At 46.4% G+C, this 13,401-nt stretch overlaps 1 protein-coding gene across 2 annotated transcripts in view; it reads left to right on the forward strand.

The window, feature by feature from the left end:
• The first annotated feature begins 858 nt into the window (after positions 1 to 858).
• OCA2 (OCA2 melanosomal transmembrane protein) overlaps positions 859 to 13,401 on the forward strand; it is a 545,103-nt gene continuing 532,560 nt past the window's right edge. Inside the window, exons 1-2 of one of the 2 annotated variants that reach the window (XM_035023928.1) lie at positions 859 to 997; positions 1,509 to 1,610. The gene's annotated coding sequence lies outside the window, so the exon portion shown is untranslated. The remainder of the gene's footprint in view (positions 998 to 1,508; positions 1,611 to 13,401) is intronic. The other variant, XM_035023929.1, reaches the window with a different exon arrangement.

Here is a 13,401-nt window from a genome sequence, read left to right on the forward strand (position 1 = left end):
TGTCTGAAATGCCGTACTGGACCTTATCTCAGACAACTTGGGCTCCCTAGTGGTTGTGGCCAGCCCTGGGACTGCAGTGTGTCCCTGTTTCCGTGTGAGGTTAATATGTCTGTGTATAGTGTATGCTTGTAGGTATGTGTGTGTCTCCGTGTAGTTTCTGTTCTGTGTGTGTATTTGTGTGTCTATATGTCTGCCTGTATTTCCTTGTGTGTGTATGCAATTTATGTGTCTGTGTAGTGTGTGTCTATGTGTGTACTTATCTGTATCTGTGTTTAGTTTGTGTGTCTGTGTCTGATGCATCTGTGCGTGTGTTTGCGTATCTCTGTGTTGACGTCTCTTTGTGTGTGTTGTATGAGAGAAAGAGTGAGCTTTCCACAAATACGACATTGGCCACAGTCCTAGGCTGGAGAGGGAACAGGCAATGAGAAAATAAGAGGAATGCTGGTCAGGTTTATCAGCAATAGCTGAGAACTCTTCAAATGCAGAAGAGAAAAAAAGGAGGCAAAATAGTCCCTCAGTTTACTTTTTCCGAATTCTTGTTCATAGGGAAAAACCTGTACTGGGCTACCTTCTATCAACTAGACCTTGTAATGGGTACAGCGAGCAGACACTGTCAGCTTTCAGAGAGGGTCTGACCTTTTACCAACAGCCTTTTTTCTCCATTTCCTGAGTCTCCTGTAGCTCTTGCGGTGAGGGAGCCCCCTTCGCCAAGTCCTGCTGGCCGCCCTGGGGGGGGGGGGGGGGGGGGGTGCCCCCCGCGGCGGCTGGGGGGGGGGGGGGGGGGGGGGGGGGGGGGTGGCGTTGCCCGCTGTGACGTCTGTGGGCGTGGTCAGGCTGGGAGGTGCGGAGGAGGGCTGCCCCGGCCAGCGTCCTGCGCCTGCAGTTTTTCTTACTCGGAGTATTGCTCTCCACTCAGCGTTCCGGAGCTATCAGTTTGGACCTTACAACTTCACTTTTGTTGAGAAAGATCGTCTTCAGGCCAGTGGGGAGAGAGGAGGTGAGGAACTAACCTGTCTGTTCTGGGGAGCAGGTAGGGTTTTAATAATCCTGTGTTCAGTTGTTCCTTTGTGGATCAGGGAAAGTTCGTCGGTGGGAAAATGAGCAGTTGGCATGAGCATAGGGCGCTCACTCCCACACCAAGCATTTTCTGGATTTGATGGGAGCAGCTCACTAAGAGGCAGGTTCCCAGGACAAACTGGGTCCCTCATTCCGGGGTGGGCCATGGGATATTGAGCGGAGTTTGGACGTGTCAGACAGCTAACGTTCTGCTTGAACTGCAGGGCGGCATCTGCTGCCACCGCCGGCTTCACACACGTGAGCGCTAGTCAGGCGTTTCTGTGCAATGGAATGCGCCGGGGGGGACATTAAATCCCCCAGAGCCTCTTTTTTTTTTTTCTTCACTCTGGCCACACACAGCGGAATAAGTGGATTTAATGTCACTAGCTCCTTCCAAGGACATGGATATTAAGCACAAGCTTCCCTGTGTGCGGACATTTTTGTGTTTACAGACCCAGACTTGGGCCAGGCGCTCAGCAGGTGCCTGGCGTTGCACCACAAAGGACTGGCTGCTTGTGAAGTCCTGCACAGCCAGGGTCTGGGGCACGGCACAGGTAAAGGGTCTGCAGGGTGAGGACAGCCCTCAGACTCTGGGTTTATGAGCCTTTGAGAGGTCACTGGAGACAAGAGGCAGCTGCACATGATCTAGGCTGCAGAGGGGAGCTTGGGGGGCATCGCCTGTCCATCAGAGAGATCTAAGCCTCTTGGTAAAGGGGAAAGGTGTAGAGCCCTTTAACTACGGGTGTGGGGGAGGGGGAGGTTGGGCGGAGGGTTGGGGTGCGGAGGGGAGGAGTTGGGCCTGCCATGGAGACATGTAAGGCCAGAAAAGGGGAAGGATAAGGTAGAGGCTTAGAGGCTCAGAGGAGGTGGTCTGCAGAGGAGGCGTGAGCCGTTGTGCAGCTCGGCGAGTTTTCCAATCTTTCCTATATACTGGAAATAGAGAAAGAGACTCCACAGACCAGGTCTCTCTGGTTAGCTCCTGTGGGCGGCTGCACCACCTTGGGAGAGGCCCTTTCTTGTGCATCCTGGGGCGGCCCCGCCGCATCCTCAGAGAGCGGGCTTCTCTCATACAGTCGCCCACACACTGGGCACTTGGTGCTACCTGAGCGGCCCAGTCCTGCGCGCGATGGGGCCCGACTTGGTGGCCTCTCTGGCCTCTCGGTGGTGAGATTGGTGCTCTGGCCGCACCGCTGTGGTTTCCGTGCCCCCTACCCGATATGCACTGCGAAGCAGGAGGCACGCTCCACGGGAGACGGTAGTGAGGACTCGCCCCAGGGCAAGTCTGTTTTTTGAGGGGCAAAGGACAGTTTCAAACTGGTTTGCAGGATGGACAGAAGTCCAAAACAACACAGCAACACAGGAATAAGGGGAACAGCTTGAAGTGCAGGTAGAAGAGACGGCCTCTCCTCGCGTGGGCGCTGGTGGCAGGGCCTGACATAAGAGTGGGTCCTGCCGAGGGCAGGAGGCAGCCCAGGGCGGCCCAGTTCCAGACTGCAGCAGGGGGGCACCGCCCCTGGAGGCCTCTGGGCGTGCTTCTGAGCACAACCCACTCGTTACCTTCCCTGCGCACAGCACAGGAAGGGCAACTCTCGTCACAGGATCGGAGACTGCGTAAAACGAGAGCATAAAAGGGCAAACAGTGCTGTTGGGTTGCACGTTCTAGAAACTTCTACCCAAGTTCACATGTTGCAAATCCCATCTGAAGGGATAAACGGTCAGACTGGCCTGGTGTGGGGCAGAGGCATAGCCTGCGCTGTGCTACTCACTGCAGAGACACATCTACCTCTTCGCAGGGCGAGCTGAGAAGGAGGCTGACCCCCGGGCCTGGGCTGTACCGGCCCCCTCCCCCCAGGGGCTGTGCCTGTTCCTTTTCTGGCTTAATCAACTAGAACAAGTGCAGTGGACTCAGACGCCTGTGACGCAGCCACGCCCCCACGGACAGCCACGCCCCTGCAGACACAGACCCTACTACAGCCGCGCCCCTACAAACTGAGCCGTTACCTACCTGCCCAGGCAGCCACACCTCTAGACGGCTCTGAACTGACGGCGAAGCTTTGGGCCTGAGTAGTGCTTAATGTGGCAAGGAATACTGGATGACTGGAGTGTTTTCTTAGGACCTTAGACTGTCCGAAGGAGGAAAGCAATAGCTGCGGAGCGATTTCTTTTTAATAAGATTTTCACAGCAGCCAATATATATTTTTTTCTCTTTTCATTACTGTATAATGTCAACTGATTAAAGAACTTGAAGAAAAGTGTCCTTAAAATTTACGAAGGTACTATATTCCAAATGATGTATATTGTCGCTGCTGATTTATGCACTACTGTAAAACCAACGTGTCGGTCTTCATTCAGTAATTCAGTTTGTTTAATTGGCATGCCTGTACAGGGGACGGCACCGAATCCCCAGGACAGGAGGCAACGCGGTGCGCCAAAAAGACAGTTGTTTAGGTGCAGCTTGCTGGCCTGAGGGGCACCGAGGACAGGTTCCTGGGACCCCTGTCGTACTCGTGCTTCCTGTCCCTCATGCCTCTGCCAACCCATTTGCACCAAACCTGAGCTCTGCTCCATAATGCCAGCAAACTCTACTATGCCTACAAAACCCCAGCCAAATTCTGCTGTCAAGAGCCATCAGAAGGGCCTGGGGGTGCCCAGGCCTGGCTTTAGCATCTGAGAAGACAACTCACAGATCCCCCCCTCCCCCCCGCTTTGTTACATCCCCTCAATTGTCCGGTCATCCCTCAGGTCAGAGCAACTAACAACAACTGCTGGACCACGTTAAGAAGGGGCCAAAGGCAGAATTCCATTCCCTCCTCAGTAGGGGCAGGTATTGGAGCCTGTGTCTGGTGCCCTGTCCCTGTGCCTGAGCCCTGGCCTCTGGCCACTCTTGTACCCAGACCTGTCCTCCCAATGAGTTCCTCCCCAGGCTGTGGGCACATTTGCAGGAGGAGAAGCAAGGTCAAACAGCATGACCGGAAGCAGGGATGGTGAGCTTCAGCTCTGCCTCTAGGCAAGGCATGGGTAGGGGGTCAAGTCTGTGGCAGGACAGACCAAGCCCTTAGCAGGAGCGGCCTAGGTGAGCAGGGCTCTTGCAGGACCTGGAGGGATCCTGGAGGGGAAGCACTGCTACAAGACTGCTGGGGAAGGAAGCAGGGCCAGAGGACACATTCAGGACCAGGTGGGAAGACAGGAGCATTCCATGGGGTTTGAAATGTCAGCCATAATATCTATATTTTTCTAAAAGTTGGTGGCAATTTGGTCATTTTGGTATGAATCTTGCTCAGAAGGAAAGGACTGGGCTCAGCCATGGTGGAGGCTGGGCTGGCAGAGGGGCACTGCCTCTTTGTTACCACTTAGACCTCACATAGTGGCTACCCCACCTCTGTCCCTGCTCAGGACACAACTGCACCCAGGGTCTCAGGGGTGTAGCCCTTCTTCTGCTGACTGCGGATGTTCTATCCCAGTCTGAGCTCAGCCCAATGCTCAGGGCAGGCTCTGTGGAGTCTTTTTTTTTTTTAAGATTGTATTTATTTGACTGAGAGAGACACAGCGAGAGAGGGAACACACGCAGTGGGAGTGGGAGAGGGAGAAGCAGACTTCCTGCTGAGGGAGGAGCCCGATGCTGGGCTCAATCTCAGGACCCTGGGGTCATGACCTGAGCCAAAGGCAGACGCTTAATGACTAAGCCACCCAGGCACCCCTCTGTGGAGTCTTTAGGGGTGAGCCCCAGGCATCTCTCTGCAGGTCAGACATATTGGGCTCAGTGGGGAGAGGCCAGGCTGAGACTGTGGGCCCCAGAAAAGTGCAGCCACAGACTGGGATGCTGGGAGGTGTTCCCAGAGGTTAGTCTGTGGGTAGGATGTTGGGAGAGTCCTCCCAGAGGATGGGCTGTGGCCTGGGATACTGGGGGGCATTCCTAGAGGATGGGTAGTGGGATGGGGTATTGGGGTCCTCAGAGGACAGACTGTGGGCTGCAGTGTTGGAAGGTGTTCCGAGAGAGTGGTCCATGGGCTGGGGTGTTGGGGTCCCACCAGAGGACAGACTGTGGGACTGGAGTGTTCCAGCCACCTGCATGAAAATTAATGGCCAGGTGCAAGCAGCAGGATTTGGGATATGTTTAGGAGAAATGGATGAGAAAGGTAAGAGAAAAAGAGAGACCTCTGGGTGAGCAGAGCCCTTTGTGACCTTGAGAAGGTAGCCAGGAACTGGGCTGAACAAGAGCAGAGGCACTGGGCAGTGCTGAACCAGGGTGCAGAGGACGCTGTGAGTGGGAGACTCAGCTCAGAGCTAGTTGGGTCAAAATATAGACATCTTCAGAGAGTGGCCGGTGTTTAAAGCCAATCCTGAGATCTTCTAGGGATGGTGGGCCTAAGGTGGAGGCTGGGAAGAGTGGAAGGAGCCAGCAAAGGTGAATGAGGAAGAGCTACAGCCTCAGTGAACCCTGAGAAGGCAGGGTTCTAAAAGAGAAGGCAGTGCAGGGAAGGCTGCTGAGAACCTGAGAAAGGGCCAGAGCTTTTTTTTTTTTTTTAATGTTATGTTAATCACCATACATTATATCATTAGTTTTTGATACAGTGTTCCATGATTCATTGTTTGCATATAACACCCAGTGCTCCATGCAGAAAGTGCCCTCTTTAATACCCATCACAAGGCTAACCCATCCTCCCACACCCCTCCCCTCTAGAACCCTCAGTTTGTTTTTCAGAGTCCATCGTCTCTCATGGTTCGTCTCCCCCTCCAATTTCCCACCCTTCATTCTTCCCTTCCTGCTTTCTTCTTCCTCTTCTTCTCCTTCTTCTTCTTCTTCTTCTTCTTCTTCTTCTTCTTCTTCTTCTTCTTCTTCTTCTTCTTCTTCTCCTTCTCCTTCTCCTTCTCCTTCTCCTTCTCCTTCTTTCTTCTTCTCTTTTTTTTTTTTTTTTTTAACATATATTGTATTATTTGTTTCGGAGGTACAGGTCTGTGATTCAACAGTCTTGCACATTCACAGAGCTCACCATAGCACATACCCGCTCAATGTCTATCACCCAACCACCCCATCCCTCCCACCCCCACCACTCCAGCAACCCTCAGTTTGTTTCCTGAGATTAAGAATTCCTCTTATCAGTGAGGTCATATGATACATGTCTTTCTCTGATTGACTTATTTCGCTCAGTATAACACCCTCCAGTGCCATCCACGTCGTTGCAAATGGCAAGATCTCATTCCTTTTGATGGCTACATAATATTCCATTGTATATATATACCACTTCTTCTCTATCCATTCATCTGTCGATGGACATCTTGGCTCTTTCCACAGTTTGGCTATTGTGGACATTGCTGCTATAAACATCGGGGTGCACGTACCCATTCGGATCCCTCCATTTGTATCTGTGGGGTAAATACCCAGGACTGCAATTGCTGGATCATATGGCAGCTCTATTTTCAACTTTTTGAGGAACCTCCATACTGTTTTCCAGAGTGGCTGCACCAGTTTGCATTCCCACCAACAGTGTAGGAGTGTTCCCCTTTCTCCACATCCCCACCAATATCTGCCTTTTCCTGACTTGTTAATTTTAGCCATTCTGACTGGTGTGAGGTGATATCTCATTGAGGTTTTGATTTGGATTTCCCTGATGCTGAGCGATGTTGAGCACTTTTTCATGTGTCTGTTGGCCATTTAGATGTCTTCTTTGGAAAAATGTCTGCTCATGTCTTCTGCCCATTTCTTGTTTGGATCATTTGTTCTGTGGGTGTTGAGTTTAAGAAGTTCTTTGTAGATTTTGGATACTAGCCCTTTATCTGATATGTCATTTGCAAATATCTTCTCCCATTCTGTCGGTTGTCTTTTGGTTTTGTTGACTGTTTCCTTTGCTGTGCAAAAGCTTTTTATCTTGATGAAGTCCCAATAGTTCATTTTTGCCCTTGCTTCCCTTGCCTTTGGCGATGTTTCTAGGAAGAAGTTGCTTCGGCTGAGGTCAAAGAGGTTGCTGCCTGTGTTCTCCTTTAGGATTTGGATGGACTCCGATCTCACATTGAGGTCTTTCAACCATCTGGAGTCTATTTTTGTGTGTGGTGTAAGGAAATGGTCCAGTTTCATTCTTCTGCATGTGGCTATCCAATTTTCCCAACACCATTTGTTGAAGAGACTGTCTTTGTTCCATTGGACATTCTTTCCTGCTTTGTCGAAGATGAGTTGACCATAGAGTTGAGGGTCCATTTCTGGGCTCTCTATTCTGTTCCATTGATCTATGTGCCTGTTTTTGTGCCAGTACCATACTGTCTTGATGATGACAGCTTTGTAATAGAGCTTCAAGTCTGGAATTTTGATGCCGCCAGATTTGCTTTTCTTCTTCAACTTTCCTCTGTCTATTCGGGGTCTTTTCTGGTTCCATACAAATTTTAGGATTATTTGTTCCATTTCTTTTTTTTTTTTTAAGATTTTATTTATTTATTTGAGAGAGAGACTGAGATAGAGAGAGCATGAGAGGGGGGAGGGTCAGAGGGAGAAGCAGACCCCCCACTGAGCAGGGAGCCCGATGCGGGACTCGATCCCGGGACTCCAGGATCATGACCTGAGCCAAAGGCAGTCGCTTAACCAACTGAGCCACCCAGGTGCCCTATTTGTTCCATTTCTTTGAAAAAAGTGGATGGTATTTTGATGAATATTGCATTAAATGTGTAGATTGCTCTAGGTAGCATTGACATCTTCACAATATTTATTCTTCCAATCCATGAGCATGGAATGTTTTTCTCTTTCTTTGTGTCTTCCTCAATTTCTTTCATGAGTATTTTATAGTTTTGAGTACAGATCCTTTGCCTCTTTGGTTAGATTTATTCCTAGGTATCTTATGGCTTTGGGTGCGATTGTAAATGGGATTGACTCCTTAATTTCTCTTTCTTCTGTCTTGTTGTTGGTGTATAGGAATGCCACTGATTTCTGTGCATTGATTTTATATCCTGCCACTTTACTGAATTCCTGTACGAGTTCTAGCAGTTTTGGGGTGGGGTCTTTTGGGTTTTCCACATAAAGTATCATATCATCTGCAAAGAGTGAGAGTTTGACTTCTTCTTTGCCAATTTGAGTGCCTTTGATTTCTTTTTTTTTATTCTTATGTTAATCCCCATACATTACATCATTAGTTTTAGATGAAGTGTTCCATGATTCATTGTTTGTGCATAACACCCAGTGCTCCATGCAGAATGTGCCCTCCTCAATACCCACCACCAGGCTAACCCATCCTCCCACCCCCCTCCCCTCTAGAACCCTCAATTTGTTTTTCAGAGTCCATCGTCGCTCATGGTTTGTCTACCCCTCCGATTTCCACCGCTTCATTCTTCCCCTCCCACTACCTTCTTCTTCTTTTTTTTTTTTCTTAACATATATTGCATTATTTGTTTCAGAGGTACAGATCTGAGATTCAACAGTCTTGCACAACTCACAGCGCTTACCAGAGCACATACCCTCCCCAGTGTCTATAACCCAGTCACCCCATCCCTCCCACCCCACCCCCCACTGCAACAACACTCAGTTTGTTTCCTGCGATTAAGAATTCCTCATATCAGTGAGATCATATGATACATGTCTTTCTCTGTTTGACTTATTTCACTCAACATAATACCCCCCAGTTCCATCCACGTCCATTCCTTTTGATGGCTGCATAATATTCCATTGTATATATATACCACTTCTTCTTTATCCAGTCATCTGTCGATGGACATCTTGGCTCTTTCCACAGTTTGGCTATTGTGGACATTGCTGCTATAAACATCGGGGTGCACGTACCCCTTCAGATCCCTACTTTTGTATCTTTGGGGTAAATACCCAGTAGTGCAATTGCTGGATCATATGGTAGCTCTATTTTCAACTTTTTGAGGAACCTCCATACAGTTTTCCAGAGTGGCTGCACCAGCTTGCATTCCCACCAACAGGGTAGGAGGGTTCCCTGAATGCCTTTGATTTCTTTTTGTTGTCTGATTGCTGTGGCTAGGACTTCTACTACTATGTTGAATAGCAGTGGTGATGGTGGACATCCCTGCTGTGTTCCTAACCTTAGGGGGAAAGCTCTCAGTTTTGCCCATTGAGAATGATATTCGCTGTGGGTTTTTCATAGATGGCTTTTATGATATTGAGGTATTTACCTTCTATCCCTATACTCTGAAGAGTTTTGGTCAAGAAGGGATGGTGTACTTTGTCAAATGCTTTTCCTGCATCTATTGAGAGGATCATATGGTTCTTGTTCTTCTCCTTTTATTAATGTATTCTATCACACTGATTGATTTGTGCATGCTGAATCAACCTTGCAGCCCAGGGATAAATCCCACTTGGTCGTGGTGAATAATCCTTTTAATGTACTGTTGGATCCTGTTGGCTAGTATTTTGGTGAGAATTTTTGCATCCATGTTCATCAAGGATATTGGTCTGTAATTCTCCTTGGGGTCTTTGTCTGGTTTTGGGATCAAGGTAATGGTGGCCTCATAAAACGAGTTTAGAAGTTTTCCTTCTATTTCTATTTTGTGGAACAGTTTCAGAAGAATAGGTATTAATTCTTGAAATGTTTGGTAGAATTCCCCTGGGAAGCCATCTGGCCCTAAGCTTTTGTTTGTTGGGAGATTTTTGATGACTGCTTCAATTTCCTTAGTGGTTATAGGTCTGTTCAGGTTTTCTATTTCTTCCTGGTTCAGTTTTGGTAGTTGATACATCTCTAGGAATGCATCCATTTCTTCCAGATTATCTAATTTGCTGGCATAGAGTTACTCATAATATGTTCTTATAATTGTTTGTATTTCTTTGGTGTTGGTTGTGATCTCTCCTCTTTCAATCATGATTTTGTTGATTTGGGTCATTTCTCTTTTCTTTTTGATAAGTCTGGCCAGGGGTTTATCAATCTTGTTAATTCTTTCAAAGAACCAGCTCCTAGTTTCGTCGATCTGTTCTACTGTTCTTTTGGTTTCTCTTTCGTTGATTTCTGCTCTGATCTTTATTATTTGTCTTCTCCTGCTGGGTTTAGGCTTTATTTGCTGTTCTTTCTCCAGCTCCTTTAGGTGTAGGATTAGGTTGTGTATTTGAGACCTTTCTTGTTTCTTGAGAAAGGCTTGTATTGCTATATACTTTCCTCTTAGGACTGCCTTTGCTGCATCCCAAAGATTTTGAAAAGTTGTGTTTTCATTTTCATTTGTTTCCATGAATATTTTTAATTCTTCTTTAATTTCCTGGTTGACCCATTCATTCTTTAGTAGGATGCTCTTTAGCCTCTATGTATTTGAGTTCTTTCCAAGTTTCCTCTTGTGATTGAGTTCTAGTTCAAAGCATTGTGGTTTGAATATACGCAGGGAATGATCCCAATCTTTTGGTACCAGTTGAGACCTGATTTATGACCTAGGATGTGATCTATTCTGCAGAATGTTCCATGGGCACTAGAGAAGAATGTGTATTCTGTTGCGTTGGGATGAAACGTTCTGAATATGTCTGTGAAGTCCATCTGGTCCAGTGTGTCATTTAAAGTCTTTATTTCCTTGTTGATCTTTTGCTTAGATGATCTGTCCATATCAGTGAGGGGGGTGTTAAAGTCCCCCACTATTATTGTATTGTTGTCGATGTGTTTCTTTGCTTTTGTTATTAATTGCCTTATATAATTGGCTGCTCCCATGTTAGGGACATAGATATTTACAATTGTTAGATCTTCGTGTTGGATAGATCCTTTAAGTAGGATATAGTGTCCTTCCTCATCTCTTATTATAGTCTTTGGTTTAAAATCTAATTTGTCTGATATAAGGATTGCCACCCCAGCTTTCTTTTGGTGTCCATTAGCATGGTAAATGGTTTTCCACCCCTTCACTTTCATTCTGGGGGTGTCTTTGGGTCTAAAATGAGTCTCTTGCAGACAGCATGTGGATGGGTCTTGTTTTTTTATCCAGTCTGATAGCCTGTGTGTTTTGATTGGGGCATTTAGCCCATTTACATTCAGGGTAACTATTGAAAGATAGGAATTTAGTGCCATTATATTGCCTGTAAGGTGACTGTTACTGTATATTGTCTGTATTCCTTTCTGGTCTATGTTGCTTTTAGGGTCTCTCTTTGCTTAGAGGACCCCTTTCAATATTTCTTGTAGGGCTGGTTTCGTGTTTGCAAATTCCTCTAGTTTTTGTTTGTCCTGGAAGCTTTTTATCTCTCCTTCTATTTTCAATGACAGCCTAGCTGGATATAGTATTCTTAGCTCCATATTTTTCTCGTTTAGTGCTCTGAATATATCCTGCTAGTCCTTTCTGGCCTGCCAGGTCTCTGTGGATAGGTCTGTTGCCAATCTAATGTTTCTACCATCGTAGGTTACAGGTCTCTTCTCCCGAGATGCTTTCAGGATTTTCTCTTTGTCTCTGAGACTCATAAGTTTTACTATTAGATGTCAATTTTATTGATTTTGAGAGGGGTTCTCTGTGCTCCTGGATTTTGATGTGTTTCCTTCCCCAATTTAGGGAAGTTCTCTTCTATAATTTGCTCCAGTATAGCTTCTTCCCCTCTCTCTCTTGCTTCTTCTTGGATCCCAGTTATTCTAATGTTGTTTTATCTTATGGTATCACTTATCTCTTGAATTCTGCCCTCGTGATCCAGTAGTTGTTTATCTCTCTTTTTCTCAGCTTCTTTATTTTCCATCATTTGGTCTTCTATATCACTAATTCTCTCTTCTGACTCATTTATCCTAGCAGGTAGAGACTCCATTTTTTATTGCACCTCATTAATAGCCTTTTTGATTTCTACTTCGTTAGATTTTAGTTCTTTTATTTCTCCAGAAAGTGTTTCTCTAATGTTTTCCATGCTTTTTTCAAGCCCAGCTAGTATCTTTAAAATCATCATTCTGAACTCAGTTCTGACATCTTACTAATGTCCGTATTGATTAGGTCCCTGGCAGCCGGTACCGCCTCTTGTTCTTTTTGTTGAGGTGATTTTTTCTGTCTTGTCATTTTGTCCAGAGGAGAAGAGATGAATGAGAGAACAAAATGCTAATAGGGTAACAACGTCCCCAGAAAATATGCTCTAAACAAATCAGAAAAAACCTGAAGCAGGGGGAAAAGAAAGGGAAAGAAAGAAGAAAGAAAACAAAAAAGAAAAAGAAAAAGATAAAAACAAACAAAAACAGAACAAAACAAAAAAAAACAGAATATGATCAAATATGATCAGGCTGGTGCATAGATCAATGCCACACACTAGATTTTGGGCATATTTTGGTCTGTTAGATGAAAGTGCCTCCCAAAATTTTAAAGAAAGAAAAACCTATATATGCACAAAAATAAGGGTTAATAAGATAAAGGGATGGAATATGACTGTAAAGATGAAAATTATAAAAAATTTTATAAAAGTAATTGATAAGATAAGAAGTTGTTTGAAAAAAGAAGGAAGAGGATTTAAAAAAAATAAAAGGAGAGAATGTGATCAGGCAGGTAACTAGAACAAATCAATACACTAGAGATTTAGGGTATATTTTGATCTGTTAGAAGAAACTGTATCTCAAAATTTTAAAGAGAGAACAACTTATATATATATATACCAAAAATAAGGTTAACTACCATGAAGGGATGGAATATGATGCCAAAAATGAAAAATAAAAAAGATTTTTTTAAAAAAATGGTATTGATAAGATGTTGGTTGAAAAGGGGAAAAAGAAAAATTAAAAAAAAAAAAGACAGTTAAAAAAAATTAAGTTTGAAAGACTAAAGAATCATGGTAAAAATCCATGAATTCTATGTGCAGTATTTCCCCAGTGCTGGAGTTCTGCCGTTCTCATTGATGGGTAAAGTTGGTCTTGGCTGATCTTCTGGAGGAGGGCCCTGTTGCCATGGTTCCCAAATGTCTTTGCCAGAGGTGGAATTGCCCCGCCTTTGCCTGGTCAGGCTACGTCATGTGCTTGGGTTTGCTCTAGGGAGCTTTTGTTCCCTGCAAGCTTTCCATACAGCTTTGGAGGACGAGAGTGAAAATGGCGGCCTCCCAGTCTCCTCCCCAGAGGAGCTGAGAACTCGGGACCCATTCCTCAGTGAGCCCCCAGAGAAAAGCAGTCAATCACTCCCATCTCTCTGGTCTCTGGCGGCACTCTGTGCTCACCCAGCCTGTGACGGTGCATTTCTACCTCTGGCACTCGACCCTGTGTGGAGCCTCCAATCCCAGCCGATCCCTGCGGTGCGCTCCCATGCTGCTCCTCCCGGGGGAGGAAGGGGAATCTCCCCAGATCTGCCGCTTGGTGGGTCCCTGCTGGAGGAGCAGTGGCCCGACTGTGCCCCGGTCACGGTTTATGGCAACCCCAAGCTGAGAGCCTGCGCCTCGGCTCTGTCTCTGCGGCCGGCCTCCCCGCTCTAACACCTGGGAGCTCTGCCGCACTCAGG

The sequence above is a fragment of the Mirounga leonina genome, unplaced genomic scaffold (assembly GCF_011800145.1).
Source record: "Mirounga leonina isolate KUSES-001 unplaced genomic scaffold, KU_Mleo_1.0 Mir_178, whole genome shotgun sequence".
Taxonomy (NCBI): domain Eukaryota; kingdom Metazoa; phylum Chordata; class Mammalia; order Carnivora; family Phocidae; genus Mirounga; species Mirounga leonina.